This window comes from Microchirus variegatus (genome assembly GCF_963457635.1).
Source record: "Microchirus variegatus genome assembly, contig: SCAFFOLD_48, whole genome shotgun sequence".
NCBI classification, from domain to species: Eukaryota; Metazoa; Chordata; class Actinopteri; order Pleuronectiformes; family Soleidae; genus Microchirus; species Microchirus variegatus.
Window position 1 is genome coordinate 302,541 of NW_028154766.1, and position 15,127 is coordinate 317,667.

Genomic DNA, 15,127 nt, shown 5'->3' on the forward strand with positions numbered 1-15,127 from the left:
CTGTGTACAATTTCAAGACATTCCAATTTACTTTTGGGGTTTTTTTTGAAAAAAAAGTCAAGTCACTAAGTGCATCAGGGCAAATGGATCGTTTCCTTCGTCTCACCTGATATCCTGCTGTGTGATCCACGGTGTCCAAACGTTTGTTTCCAGCGACTGGGCGACATGGATGAACTCCTGCAGCTTTAATGCTTTAAAAACAAACCAAAAACATCAAAAGTTAAGTCACTGCCTAAGTGCATGGATCGCTTTCCTAATTTTCAAAAATTCATTAAAAATATTCCTTAAGAGATATGCAAATATTTTCAATTGATTCTTGTTCAGGGCGTCGTTGACTATGACTGAGTACAATTTCAAGACATTCCAACATACTTGGAATGTCCAAGTGCATGGATCGCTTTTCGGATTTTCAAAAATTCATTAAAAATATTCTTCAAGAGATATGCAAATATATTCAACGGATTCTTGTTCAGGGCATGCTTGACTATGACTGTGTACAATTTCAAGACATTCCAGGATACTTTTAGGGTCTTTTTTGAATAAAAAGTTAAGTCACTGCCTAAGTGCATGGATCGCTTTCCTGATTTTCAAAAATTCATTAAAAATATTCCTTAAGCGATATGCAAATATTTTCAACGGATTCTTGTTCAGGGCGTCGTTGACTATGACTGAGTACAATTTCAAGACATTCCAACATACTTGGAATGTCCAAGTGCATGGATCGCTTTCCTGATTTTCAAAAGTTCATTAAAAATATTCTTCAAGAGATATGCAAATATATTCAACGGATTCTTGTTCAGGGCATGCTTGACTATGACTGTGTACAATTTCAAGACATTCCAAGATACTTTTGGGGTCTTTTTTGAATAAAAAGTTAAGTCACTGCCTAAGTGCACAGACTTTCATCATTTTCAAAAATTCATTAAAAATATTCCTTAAGAGATATGCAAATATTTTCAATTGATTCTTGTTCAGGGCGTCGTTGACTATGACTGAGTACAATTTCAAGACATTCCAACATACTTGGAATGTCCAAGTGCATGGATCGCTTTTCGGATTTTCAAAAATTCATTAAAAATATTCTTCAAGAGATATGCAAATATATTCAACGGATTCTTGTTCAGGGCATGCTTGACTATGACTGTGTACAATTTCAAGACATTCCAAGATACTTTTGGGGTCTTTTTTGACAAAAAAGTTAAGTCACTGCCTAAGTGCATGGATCGCTTTCCTGATTTTCAAAAATTCATTAAAAATATTCCTTAAGCGATATGCAAATATTTTCAACGGATTCTTGTTCAGGGCGTCGTTGACTATGACTGAGTACAATTTCAAGACATTCCAACATACTTGGAATGTCCAAGTGCATGGATCGCTTTCCTGATTTTCAAAAGTTCATTAAAAATATTCTTCAAGAGATATGCAAATATATTCAACGGATTCTTGTTCAGGGCATGCCTGACTATGACTGTTTACAATTTCAAGACATTCCAAGATACTTTTGGGGTCTTTTTTGAATAAAAAGTTAAGTCACTGCCTAAGTGCACAGACTTTCCTCATTTTCAAAAATTCATTAAAAATATTCCTTAAGAGATATGCAAATATTTTCAATTGATTCTTGTTCAGGGCGTCGTTGACTATGACTGAGTACAATTTCAAGACATTCCAACATACTTGGAATGTCCAAGTGCATCGATTGCTTTTCGGATTTTCAAAAATTCATTAAAAATATTCTTCAAGAGATATGCAAATATATTCAACGGATTCTTGTTCAGGGCATGCTTGACTATGACTGTGTACAATTTCAAGACATTCCAAGATACTTTTGGGGTCTTTTTTGACAAAAAAGTTAAGTCACTGCCTAAGTGCATGGATCGCTTTCCTGATTTTCAAAAATTCATTAAAAATATTCCTTAAGCGATATGCAAATATTTTCAACGGATTCTTGTTCAGGGCGTCGTTGACTATGACTGAGTACAATTTCAAGACATTCCAACATACTTGGAATGTCCAAGTGCATGGATCGCTTTCCTGATTTTCAAAAGTTCATTAAAAATATTCTTCAAGAGATATGCAAATATATTCAACGGATTCTTGTTCAGGGCATGCTTGACTATGACTGTGTACAATTTCAAGACATTCCAAGATACTTTTGGGGTCTTTTTTGAATAAAAAGTTAAGTCACTGCCTCAGTGCACAGACTTTCCTCATTTTCAAAAATTCATTAAAAATATTCCTTAAGAGATATGCAAATATTTTCAATTGATTCTTGTTCAGGGCGTCGTTGACTATGACTGAGTACAATTTCAAGACATTCCAACATACTTGGAATGTCCAAGTGCATGGATCGCTTTTCGGATTTTCAAAAATTCATTAAAAATATTCTTCAAGAGATATGCAAATATATTCAACGGATTCTTGTTCAGGGCATGCTTGACTATGACTGTGTACAATTTCAAGACATTCCAATTTACTTTTGGGGTTTTTTTTGAAAAAAAAGTCAAGTCACTAAGTGCATCAGGGCAAATGGATCGTTTCCTTCGTCTCACCTGATATCCTGCTGTGTGATCCACGGTGTCCAAACGTTTGTTTCCAGCGACTGGACGACATGGATGAACTCCTGCAGCTTTAATTCTTTAAAAACAACCCAAAAACATCAAAAGTTAAGTCACTGCCTAAGTGCATGGATCGCTTTCCTGATTTTCAAAAATTCATTAAAAATATTCCTCAAGAGATATGCAAATATATTCAACGGATTCTTGTTCAGGGCATGCTTGACTATGACTGTGTACAATTTCAAGACATTCCAAGATACTTTTGGGGTCTTTTTTGACGAAAAAGTTAAGTCACTGCCTAAGTGCATGGATCGCTTTCCTGATTTTCAAAAATTCATTAAAAATATTCCTTAAGCGATATGCAAATATTTTCAACGGATTCTTGTTCAGGGCGTCGTTGACTATGACTGAGTACAATTTCAAGACATTCCAACATACTTGGAATGTCCAAGTGCATGGATCGCTTTCCGGATTTTCAAAAATTCATTAAAAATATTCTTCAAGAGATATGCAAATATATTCAACGGATTCTTATTCAGGGCATGCTTGACTATGACTGAGTACAATTTCAAGACATTCCAACATACTTGGAATGTCCAAGTGCATGGATCGCTTTCCTGATTTTCAAAAGTTCATTAAAAATATTCTTCAAGAGATATGCAAATATATTCAACGGATTGTTGTTCAGGGCATGCTTGACTATGACTGTGTACAATTTCAAGACATTCCAAGATACTTTTGGGGTCTTTTTTGAATAAAAAGTTAAGTCACTGCCTAAGTGCACAGACTTTCCTCATTTTCAAAAATTCATTAAAAATATTCCTTAAGAGATATGCAAATATTTTCAATTGATTCTTGTTCAGGGCGTCGTTGACTATGACTGAGTACAATTTCAAGACATTCCAACATACTTGGAATGTCCAAGTGCATGGATCGCTTTTCGGATTTTCAAAAATTCATTTAAAATATTCTTCAAGAGATATGCAAATATATTCAACGGATTCTTGTTCAGGGCATGCTTGACTATGACTGTGTACAATTTCAAGACATTCCAAGATACTTTTGGGGTCTTTTTTGACAAAAAAGTTAAGTCACTGCCTAAGTGCATGGATCGCTTTCCTGATTTTCAAAAATTCATTAAAAATATTCCTTAAGCGATATTCAAATATTTTCAACGGATTCTTGTTCAGTGCGTCGTTGACTATGACTGAGTACAATTTCAAGACATTCCAACATACTTGGAATGTCCAAGTGCATGGATCGCTTTCCTGATTTTCAAAAGTTCATTAAAAATATTCTTCAAGAGATATGCAAATATATTCAACGGATTCTTGTTCAGGGCATGCTTGACTATGACTGTGTACAATTTCAAGACATTCCAAGATACTTTTGGGGTCTTTTTTGAATAAAAAGTTAAGTCACTGCCTAAGTGCACAGACTTTCATCATTTTCAAAAATTCATTAAAAAATATTCCTTAAGAGATATGCAAATATTTTCAATTGATTCTTGTTCAGGGCGTCGTTGACTATGACTGAGTACAATTTCAAGACATTCCAACATACTTGGAATGTCCAAGTGCATGGATCGCTTTTCGGATTTTCAAAAATTCATTAAAAATATTCTTCAAGAGATATGCAAATATATTCAACGGATTCTTGTTCAGGGCATGCTTGACTATGACTGTGTACAATTTCAAGACATTCCAAGATACTTTTGGGGTCTTTTTTGACAAAAAAGTTAAGTCACTGCCTAAGTGCATGGATCGCTTTCCTGATTTTCAAAAATTCATTAAAAATATTCCTTAAGCGATATGCAAATATTTTCAACGGATTCTTGTTCAGGGCGTCGTTGACTATGACTGAGTACAATTTCAAGACATTCCAACATACTTGGAATGTCCAAGTGCATGGATCGCTTTCCTGATTTTCAAAAGTTCATTAAAAATATTCTTCAAGAGATATGCAAATATATTCAACGGATTCTTGTTCAGGGCATGCTTGACTATGACTGTGTACAATTTCAAGACATTCCAAGATACCTTTGGGGTCTTTTTTGAATAAAAAGTTAAGTCACTGCCTAAGTGCACAGACTTTCATCATTTTCAAAAATTCATTAAAAATATTCCTTAAGAGATATGCAAATATTTTCAATTGATTCTTGTTCAGGGCGTCGTTGACTATGACCGAGTACAATTTCAAGACATTCCAACATACTTGGAATGTCCAAGTGCATGGATCGCTTTCCGGATTTTCAAAAATTCATTAAAAATATTCTTCAAGAGATATGCAAATATATTCAACGGATTCTTGTTCAGGGCATGCTTGACTATGACTGTGTACAATTTCAAGACATTCCAAGATACTTTTGGGGTCTTTTTTGACGAAAAAGTTAAGTCACTGCCTAAGTGCATGGATCGCTTTCCTGATTTTCAGAAATTCTTTAAAAATATTCCTTAAGCGATATGCAAATATTTTCAACGGATTCTTGTTCAGGGCGTCGTTGACTATGACTGAGTACAATTTCAAGACATTCCAACATACTTGGAATGTCCAAGTGCATGGATCGCTTTCCTGATTTTCAAAAGTTCATTTAAAATATTCTTCAAGAGATATGCAAATATATTCAACGGATTCTTGTTCAGGGCATGCTTGACTATGACTGTGTACAATTTCAAGACATTCCAAGATACTTTTGGGGTCTTTTTTGAATAAAAAGTTAAGTCACTGCCTAAGTGCACAGACTTTCATCATTTTCAAAAATTCATTAAAAATATTCCTTAAGAGATATGCAAATATTTTCAATTGATTCTTGTTCAGGGCGTCGTTGACTATGACTGAGTACAATTTCAAGACATTCCAACATACTTGGAATGTCCAAGTGCATGGATCGCTTTTCGGATTTTCAAAAATTCATTAAAAATATTCTTCAAGAGATATGCAAATATATTCAACGGATTCTTGTTCAGGGCATGCTTGACTATGACTGTGTACAATTTCAAGACATACCAAGATACTTTTGGGGTCTTTTTTGACAAAAAAGTTAAGTCACTGCCTAAGTGCATGGATCGCTTTCCTGATTTTCAAAAATTCATTAAAAATATTCCTTAAGCGATATTCAAATATTTTCAACGGATTCTTGTTCAGGGCATGCTTGACTATGACTGAGTACAATTTCAAGACATTCCAACATACTTGGAATGTCCAAGTGCATGGATCGCTTTCCTGATTTTCAAAAGTTCATTAAAAATATTCTTCAAGAGATATGCAAATATATTCAACGGATTCTTGTTCAGGGCATGCTTGACTATGACTGTGTACAATTTCAAGACATTCCAAGATACTTTTGGGGTCTTTTTTGAATAAAAAGTTAAGTCACTGCCTCAGTGCACAGACTTTCCTCATTTTCAAAAATTCATTAAAAATATTCCTTAAGAGATATGCAAATATTTTCAATTGATTCTTGTTCAGGGCGTCGTTGACTATGACTGAGTACAATTTCAAGACATTCCAACATACTTGGAATGTCCAAGTGCATGGATCGCTTTTCGGATTTTCAAAAATTCATTTAAAATATTCTTCAAGAGATATGCAAATATATTCAACGGTTTCTTGTTCAGGGCATGCTTGACTATGACTGTGTACAATTTCAAGACATTCCAAGATACTTTTGGGGTCTTTTTTGACAAAAAAGTTAAGTCACTGCCTAAGTGCATGGATTGCTTTCCTGATTTTCAAAAATTCATTAAAAATATTCCTTAAGCGATATGCAAATATTTTCAACGGATTCTTGTTCAGGGCGTCGTTGACTATGACTGAGTACAATTTCAAGACATTCCAACATACTTGGAATGTCCAAGTGCATGGATCGCTTTCCAGATTTTCAAAAATTCATTAAAAATATTCTTCAAGAGATATGCAAATATATTCAACGGATTCTTGTTCAGGGCATGCTTGACTATGACTGTGTACAATTTCAAGACATTCCAAGATACTTTTGGGGTCTTTTTTGAATAAAAAGTTAAGTCACTGCCTAAGTGCACAGACTTTCCTCATTTCCAAAAATTCATTAAAAATATTCCTTAAGAGATATGCAAATATTTTCAATGGATTCTTGTTCAGGGCGTCGTTGACTATGACCGAGTACAATTTCAAGACATTCCAACATACTTGGAATGTCCAAGTGCATGGATCGCTTTCCGGATTTTCAAAAATTCATTAAAAATATTCTTCAAGAGATATGCAAATATATTCAACAGATTCTTATTCAGGGCATGCTTGACTATGACTGTGTACAATTTCAAGACATTCCAATTTACTTTTGGGGTTTTTTTTGAAAAAAAAGTCAAGTCACTAAGTGCATCAGGGCAAATGGATCGTTTCCTTCGTCTCACCTGATATCCTGCTGTGTGATCCACGGTGTCCAAACGTTTGTTTCCAGCGACTGGACGACATGGATGAACTCCTGCAGCTTTAATTCTTTAAAAACAACCCAAAAACATCAAAAGTTAAGTCACTGCCTAAGTGCATGGATCGCTTTCCTGATTTTCAAAAATTCATTAAAAATATTCCTCAAGAGATATGCAAATATATTCAACTGATTCTTGTTCAGGGCATTCTTGACTATGACTGTGTACAATTTCAAGACATTCCAAGATACTTTTGGGGTCTTTTTTGACGAAAAAGTTAAGTCACTGCCTAAGTGCATGGATCGCTTTCCTGATTTTCAGAAATTCTTTAAAAATATTCCTTAAACGATATGCAAATATTTTCAACGGATTCTTGTTCAGGGCGTCGTTGACTATGACTGAGTACAATTTCAAGACATTCCAACATACTTGGAATGTCCAAGTGCATGGATCGCTTTCCTGATTTTCAAAAGTTCATTAAAAATATTCTTCAAGAGATATGCAAATATATTCAACGGATTCTTGTTCAGGGCATGCTTGACTATGACTGTGTACAATTTCAAGACATTCCAAGATACTTTTGGGGTCTTTTTTGAATAAAAAGTTAAGTCACTGCCTAAGTGCACAGACTTTCCTCATTTTCAAAAATTCATTAAAAATATTCCTTAAGAGATATGCAAATATTTTCAATTGATTCTTGTTCAGGGCGTCGTTGACTATGACTGAGTACAATTTCAAGACATTCCAACATACTTGGAATGTCCAAGTGCATGGATCGCTTTTCGGATTTTCAAAAATTCATTAAAAATATTCTTCAAGAGATATGCAAATATATTCAACGGATTCTTGTTCAGGGCATGCTTGACTATGACTGTGTACAATTTCAAGACATTCCAAGATACTTTTGGGGTCTTTTTTGACAAAAAAGTTAAGTCACTGCCTAAGTGCATGGATCGCTTTCCTGATTTTCAAAAATTCATTAAAAATATTCCTTAAGCGATATGCAAATATTTTCAACGGATTCTTGTTCAGGGCGTCGTTGACTATGACTGAGTACAATTTCAAGACATTCCAACATACTTGGAATGTCCAAGTGCATGGATCGCTTTCCTGATTTTCAAAAATTCATTAAAAATATTCCTCAAGAGATATGCAAATATATTCAACGGATTCTTGTTCAGGGCATGCTTGACTATGACTGTGTACAATTTCAAGACATTCCAAGATACTTTTGGGGTCTTTTTTGACAAAAAAGTTAAGTCACTGCCTAAGTGCATGGATCGCTTTCCTGATTTTCAAAAATTCATTAAAAATATTCCTTAAGCGATATGCAAATATTTTCAACGGATTCTTGTTCAGGGCGTCGTTGACTATGACTGAGTACAATTTCAAGACATTCCAACATACTTGGAATGTCCAAGTGCATGGATCGCTTTCCTGATTTTCAAAAGTTCATTAAAAATATTCTTCAAGAGATATGCAAATATATTCAACGGATTCTTGTTCAGGGCATGCTTGACTATGACTGTGTACAATTTCAAGACATTCCAAGATACTTTTGGGGTCTTTTTTGACAAAAAAGTTAAGTCACTGCCTAAGTGCATGGATCGCTTTCCTGATTTTCAAAAATTCATTAAAAATATTCCTTAAGCGATATGCAAATATTTTCAACGGATTCTTGTTCAGGGCGTCGTTGACTATGACTGAGTACAATTTCAAGACATTCCAACATACTTGGAATGTCCAAGTGCATGGATCGCTTTCCGGATTTTCAAAAGTTCATTAAAAATATTCTTCAAGAGATATGCAAATATATTCAACGGATTCTTGTTCAGGGCATGCTTGACTATGACTGTGTACAATTTCAAGACATTCCAAGATACTTTTGGGGTCTTTTTTGACAAAAAAGTTAAGTCACTGCCTAAGTGCATGGATCGCTTTCCTGATTTTCAAAAATTCATTAAAAATATTCCTTAAGCGATATGCAAATATTTTCAACGGATTCTTGTTCAGGGCGTCGTTGACTATGACTGAGTACAATTTCAAGACATTCCAACATACTTGGAATGTCCAAGTGCATGGATCGCTTTCCGGATTTTCAAAAGTTCATTAAAAATATTCTTCAAGAGATATGCAAATATATTCAACGGATTCTTGTTCAGGGCATGCTTGACTATGACTGTGTACAATTTCAAGACATTCCAAGATACTTTTGGGGTCTTTTTTGACAAAAAAGTTAAGTCACTGCCTAAGTGCATGGATCGCTTTCCTGATTTTCAAAAATTCATTAAAAATATTCCTTAAGCGATATGCAAATATTTTCAACGGATTCTTGTTCAGGGCGTCGTTGACTATGACTGAGTACAATTTCAAGACATTCCAACATACTTGGAATGTCAAAGTGCATGGATCGCTTTCCTGATTTTCAAAAGTTCATTAAAAATATTCTTCAAGAGATATGCAAATATATTCAACGGATTCTTGTTCAGGGCATGCTTGACTATGACTGTGTACAATTTCAAGACATTCCAAGATACCTTTGGGGTCTTTTTTGAATAAAAAGTTAAGTCACTGCCTAAGTGCACAGACTTTCCTCATTTTCAAAAATTCAATTAAAAATATTCCTTAAGCGATATGCAAATATTTTCAATGGATTCTTGTTCAGGGCGTCGTTGACTATGACCGAGTACAATTTCAAGACATTCCAACATACTTGGAATGTCGAAGTGCATGGATCGCTTTCCTGATTTTCAAAAGTTCATTAAAAATATTCTTCAAGAGATATGCAAATATATTCAACGGATTCTTGTTCAGGGCATGCTTGACTATGACTGTGTACAATTTCAAGACATTCCAAGATACTTTTGGGGTCTTTTTTGAATAAAAAGTTAAGTCACTGCCTAAGTGCACAGACTTTCCTCATTTTCAAAAATTCATTAAAAATATTCCTTAAGAGATATGCAAATATTTTCAATTGATTCTTGTTCAGGGCGTCGTTGACTATGACTGAGTACAATTTCAAGACATTCCAACATACTTGGAATGTCCAAGTGCATGGATCGCTTTTCGGATTTTCAAAAATTCATTAAAAATATTCTTCAAGAGATATGCAAATATATTCAACGGATTCTTGTTCAGGGCATGCTTGACTATGACTGTGTACAATTTCAAGACATTCCAAGATACTTTTGGGGTCTTTTTTGACAAAAAAGTTAAGTCACTGCCTAAGTGCATGGATCGCTTTCCTGATTTTCAAAAATTCATTAAAAATATTCCTTAAGCGATATGCAAATATTTTCAACGGATTCTTGTTCAGGGCGTCGTTGACTATGACTGAGTACAATTTCAAGACATTCCAACATACTTGGAATGTCCAAGTGCATGGATCGCTTTCCTGATTTTCAAAAATTCATTAAAAATATTCCTCAAGAGATATGCAAATATATTCAACGGATTCTTGTTCAGGGCATGCTTGACTATGACTGTGTACAATTTCAAGACATTCCAAGATACTTTTGGGGTCTTTTTTGACAAAAAAGTTAAGTCACTGCCTAAGTGCATGGATCGCTTTCCTGATTTTCAAAAATTCATTAAAAATATTCCTTAAGCGATATGCAAATATTTTCAACGGATTCTTGTTCAGGGCGTCGTTGACTATGACTGAGTACAATTTCAAGACATTCCAACATACTTGGAATGTCCAAGTGCATGGATCGCTTTCCTGATTTTCAAAAGTTCATTAAAAATATTCTTCAAGAGATATGCAAATATATTCAACGGATTCTTGTTCAGGGCATGCTTGACTATGACTGTGTACAATTTCAAGACATTCCAAGATACTTTTGGGGTCTTTTTTGAATAAAAAGTTAAGTCACTGCCTAAGTGCACAGACTTTCCTCATTTTCAAAAATTCATTAAAAATATTCCTTAAGAGATATGCAAATATTTTCAATTGATTCTTGTTCAGGGCGTCGTTGACTATGACTGAGTACAATTTCAAGACATTCCAACATACTTGGAATGTCCAAGTGCATGGATCGCTTTCCGGATTTTCAAAAGTTCATTAAAAATATTCTTCAAGAGATATGCAAATATATTCAACGGATTCTTGTTCAGGGCATGCTTGACTATGACTGTGTACAATTTCAAGACATTCCAAGATACTTTTGGGGTCTTTTTTGACAAAAAAGTTAAGTCACTGCCTAAGTGCATGGATCGCTTTCCTGATTTTCAAAAATTCATTAAAAATATTCCTTAAGCGATATGCAAATATTTTCAACGGATTCTTGTTCAGGGCGTCGTTGACTATGACTGAGTACAATTTCAAGACATTCCAACATACTTGGAATGTCCAAGTGCATGGATCGCTTTCCGGATTTTCAAAAGTTCATTAAAAATATTCTTCAAGAGATATGCAAATATATTCAACGGATTCTTGTTCAGGGCATGCTTGACTATGACTGTGTACAATTTCAAGACAATCCAAGATACTTTTGGGGTCTTTTTTGACAAAAAAGTTAAGTCACTGCCTAAGTGCATGGATCGCTTTCCTGATTTTCAAAAATTCATTAAAAATATTCCTTAAGCGATATGCAAATATTTTCAACGGATTCTTGTTCAGGGCGTCGTTGACTATGACTGAGTACAATTTCAAGACATTCCAACATACTTGGAATGTCAAAGTGCATGGATCGCTTTCCTGATTTTCAAAAGTTCATTAAAAATATTCTTCAAGAGATATGCAAATATATTCAACGGATTCTTGTTCAGGGCATGCTTGACTATGACTGTGTACAATTTCAAGACATTCCAAGATACCTTTGGGGTCTTTTTTGAATAAAAAGTTAAGTCACTGCCTAAGTGCACAGACTTTCCTCATTTTCAAAAATTCAATTAAAAATATTCCTTAAGCGATATGCAAATATTTTCAATGGATTCTTGTTCAGGGCGTCGTTGACTATGACCGAGTACAATTTCAAGACATTCCAACATACTTGGAATGTCGAAGTGCATGGATCGCTTTCCGGATTTTCAAAAATTCATTAAAAATATTCTTCAAGAGATATGCAAATATATTCAACGGATTCTTGTTCAGGGCATGCTTGACTATGACTGTGTACAATTTCAAGACATTCCAAGATACTTTTGGGGTCTTTTTTGACAAAAAAGTTAAGTCACTGCCTAAGTGCATGGATCGTTTTCCTGATTTTCAGAAATTCTTTAAAAATATTCCTTAAGCGATATGCAAATATTTTCAACGGATTCTTGTTCAGGGCGTCGTTGACTATGACCGAGTACAATTTCAAGACATTCCAACATACTTGGAATGTCCAAGTGCATGGATCGCTTTCCTGATTTTCAAAAATTCATTAAAAATATTCCTCAAGAGATATGCAAATATATTCAACGGATTCTTGTTCAGGGCATGCTTGACTATGACTGTGTACAATTTCAAGACATTCCAAGATACTTTTGGGGTCTTTTTTGACAAAAAAGTTAAGTCACTGCCTAAGTGCATGGATCGCTTTCCTGATTTTCAAAAATTCATTAAAAATATTCCTTAAGCGATATGCAAATATTTTCAACGGATTCTTGTTCAGGGCGTCGTTGACTATGACTGAGTACAATTTCAAGACATTCCAACATACTTGGAATGTCCAAGTGCATGGATCGCTTTCCTGATTTTCAAAAGTTCATTAAAAATATTCTTCAAGAGATATGCAAATATATTCAACGGATTCTTGTTCAGGGCATGCTTGACTATGACTGTGTACAATTTCAAGACATTCCAAGATACTTTTGGGGTCTTTTTTGAATAAAAAGTTAAGTCACTGCCTAAGTGCACAGACTTTCCTCATTTTCAAAAATTCATTAAAAATATTCCTTAAGAGATATGCAAATATTTTCAATTGATTCTTGTTCAGGGCGTCGTTGACTATGACTGAGTACAATTTCAAGACATTCCAACATACTTGGAATGTCCAAGTGCATGGATCGCTTTCCGGATTTTCAAAAGTTCATTAAAAATATTCTTCAAGAGATATGCAAATATATTCAACGGATTCTTGTTCAGGGCATGCTTGACTATGACTGTGTACAATTTCAAGACATTCCAAGATACTTTTGGGGTCTTTTTTGACAAAAAAGTTAAGTCACTGCCTAAGTGCATGGATCGCTTTCCTGATTTTCAAAAATTCATTAAAAATATTCCTTAAGCGATATGCAAATATTTTCAACGGATTCTTGTTCAGGGCGTCGTTGACTATGACTGAGTACAATTTCAAGACATTCCAACATACTTGGAATGTCCAAGTGCATGGATCGCTTTCCGGATTTTCAAAAGTTCATTAAAAATATTCTTCAAGAGATATGCAAATATATTCAACGGATTCTTGTTCAGGGCATGCTTGACTATGACTGTGTACAATTTCAAGACATTCCAAGATACTTTTGGGGTCTTTTTTGACAAAAAAGTTAAGTCACTGCCTAAGTGCATGGATCGCTTTCCTGATTTTCAAAAATTCATTAAAAATATTCCTTAAGCGATATGCAAATATTTTCAACGGATTCTTGTTCAGGGCGTCGTTGACTATGACTGAGTACAATTTCAAGACATTCCAACATACTTGGAATGTCAAAGTGCATGGATCGCTTTCCTGATTTTCAAAAGTTCATTAAAAATATTCTTCAAGAGATATGCAAATATATTCAACGGATTCTTGTTCAGGGCATGCTTGACTATGACTGTGTACAATTTCAAGACATTCCAAGATACCTTTGGGGTCTTTTTTGAATAAAAAGTTAAGTCACTGCCTAAGTGCACAGACTTTCCTCATTTTCAAAAATTCAATTAAAAATATTCCTTAAGCGATATGCAAATATTTTCAATGGATTCTTGTTCAGGGCGTCGTTGACTATGACCGAGTACAATTTCAAGACATTCCAACATACTTGGAATGTCGAAGTGCATGGATCGCTTTCCGGATTTTCAAAAATTCATTAAAAATATTCTTCAAGAGATATGCAAATATATTCAACGGATTCTTGTTCAGGGCATGCTTGACTATGACTGTGTACAATTTCAAGACATTCCAAGATACTTTTGGGGTCTTTTTTGACAAAAAAGTTAAGTCACTGCCTAAGTGCATGGATCGTTTTCCTGATTTTCAGAAATTCTTTAAAAATATTCCTTAAGCGATATGCAAATATTTTCAACGGATTCTTGTTCAGGGCGTCGTTGACTATGACCGAGTACAATTTCAAGACATTCCAACATACTTGGAATGTCCAAGTGCATGGATCGCTTTCCTGATTTTCAAAAGTTCATTAAAAATATTCTTCAAGAGATATGCAAATATATTCAACGGATTCTTGTTCAGGGCATGCTTGACTATGACTGTGTACAATTTCAAGACATTCCAAGATACTTTTGGGGTCTTTTTTGAATAAAAAGTTAAGTCACTGCCTAAGTGCACAGACTTTCCTCATTTTCAAAAATTCATTAAAAATATTCCTTAAGAGATATGCAAATATTTTCAATTGATTCTTGTTCAGGGCGTCGTTGACTATGACTGAGTACAATTTCAAGACATTCCAACATACTTGGAATGTCCAAGTGCATGGATCGCTTTTCGGATTTTCAAAAATTCATTAAAAATATTCTTCAAGAGATATGCAAATATATTCAACGGATTCTTGTTCAGGGCATGCTTGACTATGACTGTGTACAATTTCAAGACATTCCAAGATACTTTTGGGGTCTTTTTTGACAAAAAAGTTAAGTCACTGCCTAAGTGCATGGATCGCTTTCCTGATTTTCAAAAATTCATTAAAAATATTCCTTAAGCGATATGCAAATATTTTCAACGGATTCTTGTTCAGGGCGTCGTTGACTATGACTGAGTACAATTTCAAGACATTCCAACATACTTGGAATGTCCAAGTGCATGGATCGCTTTCCTGATTTTCAAAAGTTCATTAAAAATATTCTTCAAGAGATATGCAAATATATTCAACGGATTCTTGTTCAGGGCATGCTTGACTATGACTGTGTACAATTTCAAGACATTCCAAGATACTTTTGGGGTCTTTTTTGAATAAAAAGTTAAGTCACTGCCTAAGTGCACAGACTTTCATCATTTTCAAAAATTCATTAAAAATATTCCT